Source organism: Gymnoscopelus braueri (assembly GCF_963280865.1).
Source record: "Gymnoscopelus braueri genome assembly, chromosome: 21".
NCBI classification, from domain to species: Eukaryota; Metazoa; Chordata; class Actinopteri; order Myctophiformes; family Myctophidae; genus Gymnoscopelus; species Gymnoscopelus braueri.
The window spans coordinates 6,843,395-6,855,576 of NC_137623.1; positions in this window are offsets into that span (position 1 = coordinate 6,843,395).

Consider the following 12,182-nt stretch of genomic DNA (forward strand, 5'->3'; position numbering starts at 1 on the left):
GTGTGTTTTTGCTACCTAGTGGGGACTTGCTACTGACAACACAGTCAGTGTGCTTATACTGTTGTTTATTCCTATTATATTATTGTGTGTACCTTGAGCAAACACCAAAATAAATTCCAATCACATTACAATGGTAATAGATGAATGAATGTTGAATATTAAATAAATGCATAGTGTGGAAAATTACCCTACTGTAGAAATCTATAGAGTAGTGTTATACTTTATTGAGGTATCCTAAATAGTGTATACTATATTTTGAAACATTTAAAACATATATAATCTTTTGTGTGATAGACGATTTTGGTAAAAGACCCATTTTGTGATTCCATGTCCTCTCTCTACAGCTGCTGTGTGTTTAAGTGCAGCACAACCGATTCATGTGACCGGATACGAAGGGAGAGACGTTAAAATCCACTGTCCTAACCCAGAGGGCTATGAGTCATACGACAAGTACCTGTGTAAAGGAAGCTGTGGCTGGGATGACGTTCTTATTGAGACCCAAAATGGTTGGTCTGGTCGTAAGGGCAGATACTCTATCCGTGATGATACTGTCACCATCTCTAACCTTCAGCCCAGCGATGCAGGACAATACTGGTGTGGAGTGAGCAGGGCTGGGAAAGACCTTTACACTGAAGTACAGCTGGAAGTAAATATCCCAGGTAAACATGAGGTCAGAGTTATACCACTCATAGGTGATTAGATGAACACTTTTCATTCAAGACACTCAGACAGCAACGTCAAGCCATTCAAGCGATTAGAAACATATTCAGTGGGAACACAGCTTAACAAATCTGTTGGCAATACTCACATGAAGGACAGAGTTTCTCAAACTCTGCTGCTGTCTCTTATGGCGTTGCAACACTCTGGGTTTAGTCAGTGTGTGCTCAACAGTGTTGGGGTAACAAGTTACTTAAGTAACTAGTTACTTAAGTAACTTGTTACTGTAATTTATTCCCAAGTTGTGGTAACGGGTAATATGACGCGTTACCAAACGGCAACGGATGTTACAATTTTGCACACGCCAGCAGAAGTACCTGTAGCTTCCGTTTTGTTCAATAAAAAGTATTTCAATCCGATCGGTGTGGGCCTGTGGGCTGGAGCTGGGCGGGAGTAATACCGTTGACTGACACCCCTTCAGCCAATCAGCAGTTCATTCCCCTTCAGCCAATCAGCAGTTTGTTCCCCCACCACCAGAGCAACGTGACGCAAGGGGACTTTTCAAAGGGCCAACGTAATGTTTTTAATCAGCCCTGGGGGATGAAAACTATCTGACCTGAGGATTGTGTTGTGATCTGTGATTTTTTCTGAAAATAGAGGTGGCAAAAAAAATTAGAAAATTGCTTTTATTTAAAAAGAAGTTATATTGTCTTAAATAAAATATAGTCTTGCATCGAAAGCTATGAGTTGTTTTTAGGCTTGATTACCACTAAAGGACTGGTGTGTGCGTTTTACCTCCTTGGTTCAAGTCAAGGTATCCAAATGCACTCAAAGTACCAAAAGTAGAAAGTACTCATTATGCAGAATATCCCATTTCACAAGATTTCAAATGTATAAAATGTGTACAAATATTTTGAAAGTAGCAGATCTACAAGCTCACAATGTGTCACGATGCAACGCATCTTGTAGATCGACTATTTTCAAATGGCCGAAATGTAAATAAGGCTGAAGTGGTTAATGCATGTTTTGTAGTAATAATCCAAATCTACAAAGTAATTAGTAACTAAAGTTTTCAAATAATTGTAGTGGAGTAAAAGTATAATATTTGCCTCTGAGATGTAGTGGAGTCGAAGTAAAAGTACTGAAAATTGGAAATACTCAAGTAAAGTCAAATTACCTCAAAATTATACTTAAAGGGGAAATCCACCCATTTTCAATATTTAACTATGTCATTAATATAGCATAAAGGAGTTGTGTGGAAATAAGAAAAAATTAAAAAAAAAATTAACATTGCAAAAAAATTTAACATTGCAAAAAAATTAACATTGCAAATTACACTGTGATGACTCATCATGGTGTAATTTGCAATGTTAAATTTTTTTGCAATGTTAAATTTTTTTGCAATGTTATTTTTTTTTTTAATTTTTTCTTATTTCCACACAACTCCTTTATGCTATATTAATGACATAGTTAAATATTGAAAATGGGTGGATTTCCCCTTTAAGTACAGTACTTGAGTACATTTACGTAGTTACTTTCCACCACTGTGATTCAGAAAAATGTCAAATCTTTGTAATGATGACCCTGCATGTATGTAGGGAAGAATTATTTCATGCTGTAAATGTTTATGTTTTCATGTTTGTCTTTCCAGTGAGGCTGGTTGGTGGTCCAAACCCCTGTTCAGGCAGAGTGGAGGTCTACCATGGTGGCAGATGGGGGACAGTGTGTGATGATGACTGGGATGTGAATGATGCCCAGGTTGTGTGTAGACAGTTAGGTTGTGGAAAGGCTCTGTCAGCACCAGTAGAGGCACACTTTGGACAGGGTGATGGAAGGATCTGGTTGGAGAATGTCAGATGTTCAGGCCGTGAATCACAGCTTTCACAGTGCAGCCATGAAGAGTTTGAAAAACACGACTGTGGACACGGGGAAGATGCTGGTGTTGTTTGTGAAGGTAAATATGAATTTATATCATTATTTAACTTCCTGTCTTTCCCTGTCTGTCTGTCTGTCTGTCTGTCTGTCTGTCTGTCTGTCTGTCTGCGCGTGCGCATGTGCGTATGTGTATGTGACCAGTTGCTGTCTCCGCCAGACCGAAGGCGTGGTCGAGACTATGGTTTTTGCCCCTGTCCATCCGTCCGTCCATCCGTCCGTCCGTGTGTGTGTGTGTGTGTGTGTGTGTGTGTGTGTGTGTGTGTGTGTGTGTGTGTGTGTGTGTGTGTGTGTGTGTGTGTGTGTGTGTGTGTGTGTGTGTGTGTGTGTGTGTGTGTGTCTGTGTTTGTGTGTGTGCAGATATTTTTTTCTTTGGGATGTACATGACACGAAAATTAAAGTAATACTAGGTAACGTTTTCAACAAAACTAAAGTTAAATTGTATATCTTTTGCGAGTGGCAAAAGTTTCACAACACCCACTCCGTGAATTTCACCCCCGGAAGCCTTTTATTTATATATTTTCTATTGAACGTGTACGGGGGGGACTTTCCCGGGAAAATGACGTTCCTGGCCAACGTCATGACGTCGTGGCCGACGTCCTCAGGAACTACCGCAACGGTTTCCTGTTTGGCCAGGAACTACCGCGCTATTAACAAAAAGGAACCTCACGCTGATTTTAAGATAATGTAGGATTGGAAGATCGAAAAAGAACAGAAAAAGAAAGCACAGCTCATGGTAACTAATGCTCCACTGGCTAAGAGAAACGATCCGTAGATAGTATAAAACAATTAAAAGATCGCTTTTTGAGGGGCACGGTGGCGCAGTCGGTAGCGCTGTCGCCTCACAGCTAGAAGGTCCTGGGTTCGATTCCCGCCGGGGACGCTGTGGGCACTGGGGGCGTGTCTTCTCCTCCGCGTCATCAGCGCCCATACCCTAGGTGGGGTTGGCGAAAGGGCCTACTCTGTGTGGAGTTTGCATGTTCTCCCCGTGTCTCCTAGGGTAGTTAATACCCTCACAAAAACATGTAGTAATCCTGGTCACTATACCGCCTCCCCCATGACAGCCGGGGCGCCTGATGGAGGGGAAGGGAACTGGTTGGAATAACGTGTTCCTTCCACGCGCTACGTCCAACCAGGGAAACTCCCCCCTGTCAGGTGACAAGAAGGTCAGTTGGCTCTCATGCCTGAAGGAAGCATGAGCTCGGCCCTGGCCTCCCTACTGTGGGGTGACAGGTGTAATACTGGTGTAGGGCTGGTGTAGTGCCCAGGATCACTTAGGAAATTGGCACCGGGTGAAAAAAATGGGTTACAAAAATCACGGGATAAAAATTTAGAGAAAATAAAAGATCGCTTTTTGAAACGCTTCCGGCTTCCGGTGAAAACGAATGGAATTCTGGGTAATCGAGGACTAGGGAAATTGTATGCAGTGACGGTAGTGACCAGCAGAGGTTGCTAAAAATCGTTATTTGTGATTCTGCATTGTACAACTTTAAGGGAATGCTAGTCTGGTTCCAAACAAATCTGCCATTGCAAAAAGATTAGGTCTGGCCCCTCTCAATAGAAATTGGATTTCTTTCCCTCCAAAGTTGTGAGGGACCAATCAGGGCCCAGTATGCAAATATGGGGCGGGTTTATCACCAGGGGCATTTTTTTATGTGACCCTCTGAAATGCAGGTTCCACACAGAGATTGTAGACTAATATCTACACAGTGATATTAGTCTGTTCATGCCAGGCTAAGGAAATGCAGCAGAGGCATTTCCATGTTAGGCTGCAAACAGTGAAATGAAATGACTAGTTAGACACATTTTGTATAACTCCCTCGTAGTGCTGGCAGACTGGGACATACAGTGGTAGCCATTTTCTACTACTTTCGATTTCACTTAAACATTAATGCATTTATGTCATATTTACATGCCGAGTTAAAGGTAGGGTAAGTTATTTTCTTTGGTTAAAATAAGTGTTAAATAACTCTATATTCTGATAGTACTCACTGCTCAGTGTTTGTTCAGTAACAGGAGCCTCTCCAGCTCTTTATTAAACAGAAAATACATTCAGGATACCAATTTTATCCAATCAGGATAAAGAATGCAGTCAGGATACAGAATAAACAAGTGCAATTGAAAGTGATGACACAAAGCAATGAGCAGATACAAAAGTGGAACTGTAACACTACAAAAAATTAAGCTGATAAATGGGTACTCTCTCCTGATTGGCTGAAATGTTGTCACCTACCTGAAAATGCATTTTCTGTTTATCAAAGAGCTGGAGAGACAGTGTAAGAAAGGCCATGCAGGTGTTGCCAATAATGATTACTAATGTTTAAGGTGTTCTTACTTCCAGTTAATTGTGTATCATGCCAGTTCCTTAATAGACAGGAGGGCCTTATTGGGCAGTTGGATATTGAAGCCAGCCTACTCCAATTATCATTTATTGTGTTCAGGTTAACATGACCCAGAGTGTCAGTCTAGTTTGTTTGCCTACAGAGCAGACCTCTCTGTGCAGTATGTGTCATTCCTGATAAGTGAGTACTTTATGTTGTAGGCTTTGTGCTTCTGTGCTTTATTTGTCGCACAATGTGTCATTGTTTGTACTTTGTGCTAATTTGTTAGTTTGGTACAGTGTTGCTTTTCATGAATATGAACGTGTGTGTTTTTGGTTTTGTATTCCAGACCATACTGTCAGACTGTACTATTCTACTGTCACTAAAGTCAGTAAAGTGGAAGTCAACTATAACAAGGTGGTGGTCCTGTGTCCATTTGTTCTAACCGACAAACAGTGGCGAGTGCCAAATCTCCCCCATATACAGTCCTTTCATTAACCCTCAGCTACAGACAGGGATACCCCTGTTACTGAACAAACACTCGATAGCAATGATGAGAATATAGTGCTTTAACCTTTAAACTAAAGACGTTTTGTTTTAACCATAAAATATCACTTACCCTACCTTTAAGCTTTGACATTTAAGTGACATTTTGCCTCTCTCTCTCTCTCTCTCTCTCTCTCTCTCTCTCTCCAGGGTCTGTGAGGTTGGTGAATGGGACTAGTGAGTGTTCAGGCAGAGTGGAGGTGAAGTCTGGTCAGTCGTGGGTCTCAGTGTGTGAAGGTGACTTTGACCAGCAGGATGCAGAGGTGGTCTGCAGGCAGCTTGGCTGTGGGGCTCCTTCAGTCCTCCAGGGGGCGCTCTACGGAGAAGTGAAGGCTCCAATGTGGACCAAAGAGTTCCAGTGTGAAGGCAGTGAGTCTGTTCTCCTGGACTGTAGAACCTCAGACTCAACTAGAAACACCTGCTCACCTGACAAGACTGTTGGACTCACCTGCTCAGGTGAAACACACACTACACTTTAGGTTTCATTATTATTTTACAATAAAAGTAATATAGATTGTTATAGTGTTTATTCTATGGTCTCTGTACAGAACCCATCAGGTTGGTGGGAGGAGCCAGGCACTGTACTGGTAGATTGGAGATGAAACACCAGAGAGAGTGGATACCAGTGGTTGATGATAGCTATAATCCATCCTGGAACCAGAAGTCATCATCTGTAGTGTGTAGACAGCTGGACTGTGGCTCTGCTGTTTCAACACAAAGGAGTTCTGGTTCTACACGTCAACCTGCATGGAAGATTATATCTTCCTGTGATGGATCTGAATCTTCACTGAGGGATTGTGGAACAATGGAGTCTTATACTTCCTACGACAGTCTGGAGGTGATCTGTTCAGGTAACAAACAATGACTTCATTAATGACACTAATCTATAGAGTCTCTTATTTCATCTATCTATCTATCTATCTATCTATCTATCTATCTATCTATCTATCTGTCTGTCTGTCTGTCTGTCTGTCTGTCTGTCTGTCTGTCTGTCTGTCTGTCTGTCTGTCTGTCTGTCTGTCTGTCTGTCTGTCTGTCTGTCTGTCTGTCTGTCTGGTTTTATTCCTGCTTCTGTAGACTGAATTAAATACAAGCAGGGGGATGTGGCTGATATTATGATAATTTATGAACAGATTTTTGAATTACTGCTTCATTGTATCTGGAAAATTGTATCGCAAAATTGTTTTGAAATTTCTCTCTCTTGCTCTCTCTCTCTCTCCCTCTCTCTCTCTCTCTCTCTCTCTCTCTCTCTTGTTGTCTGTCTGTCTGTCTCTCTCTCTTGCTGTCTGTCTGTCTGTTTCTCTCAGCATAGTCCAGCAGCATACATATACAATATGTATGGTATTGTATATGCTGCTGGTCCGTGTGTACAAGACAAATTTCTCCCAAGGAGACAAAATAAAGTAACCTTGAACCTTGGTGTTGTTGACCACACTCAGTCTCTCTCTCTACCTGATGGCAGCAACACTTAATTTAGTTTAGTCTGTGGTTTGCACCATTCAACACCCCACACTACATGTTCCACACATCCACACATCCACACACTGCTGACACTACTGATTTCACTGACTAACACACCTCATATTACTACTGGTTATTGTTTATATTATAAATACATGTATTGCTTTGTGCACTTTTAAAAGCTGTGTCTTCCTCCTTGTTTATATGGCCTACGAGCCAGGTCAATCATCACCTTACCGTGGTGGAGAGGTTTGTGTGCCCCAATGAACCTGGGAGCTGTGTTGTCGGGAGCCTAGTGCTCCTGGTAGGGTCTCCCATGGCAAAGTGGTCTCGGGGGAGGGGCCAGACTAAGAATGGTTCACCAAACACTTCATGGACAATTCAAGACGAAGTGATGCGACCCGGCCCGGAGGAAGCCCGGGGCCCTCCTCTGGAGCCAGGCCCGGAGGAAGGGCTCGTCAGCGAGCGCCTGGTGGCCGGGCTAACCACGGAGCCCGGCCGGGCACAGCCCGAAGAAGGAACGTGGGCAGATCTTCGCCGCCACGTGGGCCCACCACCCGCGATCGGAACCAGTGGGGTCGGGTGCACTGTCAGATGGGTGGCAGTGACAGCAGAGGTTCCAGACGGACCAATCAGGGGCAGCAGAGGCTGACTTTTGGGACGTGGAACGTAACTACGCTGGTGGGGAAGGAGCCTGAGCTGGTGCGGGAGGCAGAGCGCTACCGGTTAGACCTGGTGGGGCTTGCCTCCACACATAGCAAGGACTCTGGAACCAAACTCCTGGACAAGGGGTGGACCTTGTTTTATTCTGGAGTTGCTCAGGGTGTGAGGTCTCAGGCGGGTGTGGGGATACTCACAAACCCCCGGTTGAGTGCCATCACGTTGGGGTTCACCCCGGTGGACAAGAGAGTCGCCTCCCTCCGCCTAAGGGTGGATGGGGGGAAAACTCTGACTGTTGTCTGTGCGTACGCGCCAAACAAGAGTTCAGAGTATTCGGCCTTTTTGGATACCCTGCATGGGGTCCTGCATGGGGCTCCGGTGGGGGATTCCATAGTCTTGCTGGGGGACTTCAACGCACACGTGGGCAATGACGGGGATACTTGGACTGGCGTGATTGGGAGGAACGGTCTCCCTGATCTGAACCTGAGTGGTGGCTTGTTATTGGATTTCTGTGCTAGTCATGGACTGACAATAACAAACACCATGTTCAAACATAAGGATGCTCATAAGTGTACTTGGTACCAGAGTACCCTAGGCCAAAGATCAATGATCGATTTTGTAATCGTATCAGCTGATCTGAGGCCGCATGTTCTGGACACTCGGGTGAAGAGAGGGGCGGAACTGTCAACTGATCACCATCTGGTGGTGAGTTGGTTCAGATGGCGGGGGAAGCCTCTGGACAGACCTGGCAAACCCAAGCGTGTAGTGCGGGTGAACTGGGAACGTTTGGAGGAGACCTCTGTTCGGAAGGAATTTAACTCCCACCTCCGGCGGGACTTCTCTGGCATCCCTGTGGAGGTTGGGGGCATTGAACAGGAATGGGCAATGTTCAAAGCCTCTATTGCTAAAGCTGCGGCTGTGAGCTGTGGTCAGAAGGTCTTAGGTGCCTCAAGGGGCGGTAACCCTCGAACACCCTGGTGGACAGCGGTGGTCAGGGAAGCCGTCCGACTGAAGAAGGAGGCCTATCGGGGTATGATATCCCAGGGGACTCCAGAGGCAGTTGCAAGGTACCGACAGGCCCGAAGGGCGGCAGCCACAGCTGTGACGGAGGCTAAGCAGCGGGTGTGGGAGGAGTTCGGGGAATCCATGGAGAAGGACTTTCGGGCGGCACCAAAGTTGTTCTGGACGACCATACGGCACCTCAGGAGGGGAAAGCGGGGAACCATCCAAGCTGTATACAGCAAGGATGGGGCTCTGCTGACTTCAAGTGAGGAAGTCGTGGGGAGGTGGAAGGAACACTTTGAGGAACTCCTAAACCCAATGACATCAGACCCACCCTCCCTGACAGGAGCAGAGCCTGAGGATGATGGGGGATCGGCGTCAATCTCCCGGAAGGAAGTCACTGAGGTAGTTAAACAACTCCACAGTGGCAAAGCTCCGGGGGTTGATGAGATTCGTCCAGAAATGCTGAAGGCTCTGGGTGTTGAGGGGCTGTCTTGGTTGATACGTCTTTGCAACATCGCGTGGAAGTCTGGGACAGTACCGAGGGAGTGGCAGACTGGGGTGGTGGTCCCACTTTTCAAAAAGGGGGACCAGAGGTTGTGTGCCAATTACAGAGGTATCACATTACTCAGCCTCCCTGGGAAAGTTTATGCCAAGGTACTGGAAAGGAGGGTCCGGCCGATAGTCGAACCTCAGATTCAAGAGGAGCAATGTGGTTTCCGTCCTGGTCGTGGAACAACTGACCAACTCTTTACTCTGGCAGGGATCCTGGAGAGGGCCTGGGAGTATGCATATCCGGTCTACATGTGTTTTGTGGATTTGGAGAAGGCATATGACCGGGTCCCCCGGGAGTTTCTGTGGGAGGTGCTGCGGGAATATGGGGTGAGGGGGACCTTGTTGAGGGCCATCCAATCTCTGTACGCCCAAAGCGAGAGCTGTGTCCGTGTGCTCGGCAGTAAGTCGGATTATTTTCCAGTGGGGGTTGGTCTCAGACAGGGCTGCGCCTTGTCACCTATCCTGTTTGTGATTTTCATGGACAGGATCTCGAGGCGAAGTCGTGGCGGAGAGGGTATACGGTTCGGTGAGCTAAGGGTTGCGTCACTGCTTTTTGCGGATGATGTGGTCCTGATGGCACCATCGGTCCGGGACCTTCAGCTCTCACTGGATCGGTTCGCAGTCGAGTGTGCGTCGGCTGGGATGAAAATCAGCATCTCCAAATCTGAGGCCATGGTTCTCAGCAGGAAACCGGTGGATTGTGCAGTCCGGGTAGGGAATGAGGCTTTGCCCCAGGTGAAGGAGTTTAAGTATCTCGGGGTCTTGTTCACGAGTGAGGGGAGGACGGAGCAGGAGATCAGCCGGAGAATCGGAGCAGCAGGAGCGGTATTGCAGTCGCTGTACCGCACTGTGGTGACGAAAAGAGAGCTGAGCCAGAAGGCAAAGCTCTCGGTCTTCCGAGCAATCTTCGTTCCTACTCTCACCTATGGTCATGAAGTGTGGGTCATGACCGAAAGAATAAGGTCGCGGGTACAAGCGGCCGAAATGAGTTTTCTCAGACGGGTGGCTGGCATCTCCCTTAGAGATAGGGTGAGAAGTTCGGTCACCCGGGAGAGACTCGGAGTAGAGTCGCTGCTCCTTCGCTTGGAAAGGAGCCAGCTTAGGTGGTTCGGGCATCTAGTACGGATGCCTCCCGAGCGTCTCCCTAGGGAGGTCCTCGCTGCACGTCCCACTGGGAGGAGACCCCGGGGCAGACCAAGGACCAGATGGGCGGATTACATCTCCACACTGGCCTGGGAACGCCTCGGGATCCCCCAGGAGGAAGTTGCTAATGTTGCTCAGGAGAGGAAGGTCTGGAGCTCTCTGCTGGAACTGTTGCCCCCGCGACCCGACTCCGGATAAGCGGTTGAAGATGGATGGATGGATGGACGAGCCAGGTCGTAACTCTCTCTCTCTCTCTCTCTCTCTCTCTCTCTCTCTCTGTTTGGCTGTCTGTCTCTGTCTCTCATTATCTCTAACCCTCTTTCTCTCTCTCTCTCTCTCTCTCTCTCTCTCTCTCTCTCTCTCTCTCTCTCTCTCCAGGGTCAGTGAGGTTGGTGAATGGGACTAGTGTGTGTTCAGGCAGAGTGGAGGTGAAGTCTGATCAGTCGTGGGTCTCAGTGTGTGAAGGTGACTTTGACCAGCAGGATGCAGAGGTGGTCTGTAGGCAGCTTAACTGTGGGGCTCCTTCAGTCCTCCAGGGGGCGCTCTATGGAGAGGTGAAGGCTCCAATGTGGACCAAAGAGTTCCAGTGTGAAGGCAATGAGTCTGTTCTCCTGGACTGTAGAACCTCAGACTCAACTAGAAACACCTGCTCACCTGATAAGACTGTTGGACTCACCTGCTCAGGTAAAACACACACTATACTTTAGGTTTCATTATTATTTTACAATAAAAGTAATACATTGTTATAGTGTTTATTCTATTGTCTCTGTACAGAAATCAGGTTGGTGGGAGGAGCCAGGCACTGTACTGGTAGATTGGAGATGAAACACCAGAGAGAGTGGAGACCAGTGGTTGATGATATCTCTAATCCATCCTGGAACCAGAAGTTATCATCTGTAGTGTGTAGAGAGCTGGACTGTGGCTCTGCTGTTTCAACACAAAGGAGTTCTGGTTCTACAAGTCGACATGCGTGGAAGATTATATCTTCCTGTGATGGATCTGAATCTTCACTGAGGGATTGTGGAACAATGGAGTCTCTTACTTCCTCCTCCAGACTGGAGGTGATCTGTTTAGGTAACAAACAATGGGCCTGATTCACTAAGCTGTTCACACCCGTATTTTAGTGTAAACAGCTTTATGGTCTTAAATGGGGGCGTGGAGCAATGCAAAGGATCTTCCATAAGAACGCGCCTCTGACCTTCAGGCAAAAATTAGGCACAACTGTGATCCGCACATATCAGGGATGTACACACCCCTTTGTGAATTGCACGTCGTTTTTTGCATAGAGAAAATACAACCTCTTTTAGACATTTTATTTACACCCATATTTACACTGATATTTACGACCAGCTTAGTGAATCAGGCCCATTGACTTCAACATTGGCCCCCCGATTCATCAAGCGATTTACGACCATATTTTTTACGTACCGGCATTTAAGACAAATCCTACACCTGCAGTCAGATTCATTAATGTTTTTTGGTCTGTGTTTTGTGCGTCAGGTGCGCACGTTCTCAGGTCAGCCCTGAGGCTGTCTTACCAGGGCTGAAATGTGCGTATGTCTTTAGAATGCTTTATTCTTCATGCCAAAATCAATTACAACAGTGGCAAACCTCAAATAAAATATATATGTGCCCAACATTTGTCAACACATATATAAAAATAAAAAATAAATGTCAAACGATGTATAGCTTGTAGCCTATGCATAATATAGACATGATGTAGATTCCACCGCTTTTTTTATTATTAGGTCCCTCAGTGTGTTTGCCAGCGGGCCATCTCAGCCAAAGTGTCACGTAATAATGAAAATAGGCTATCGTGCCTTAATGAAACTGGGGAGGGACTGACGCACCTCCAGTGCCCGTGTAGCGGTATTAATTTGTAATAGCCTACTGGGGCTACTCTAC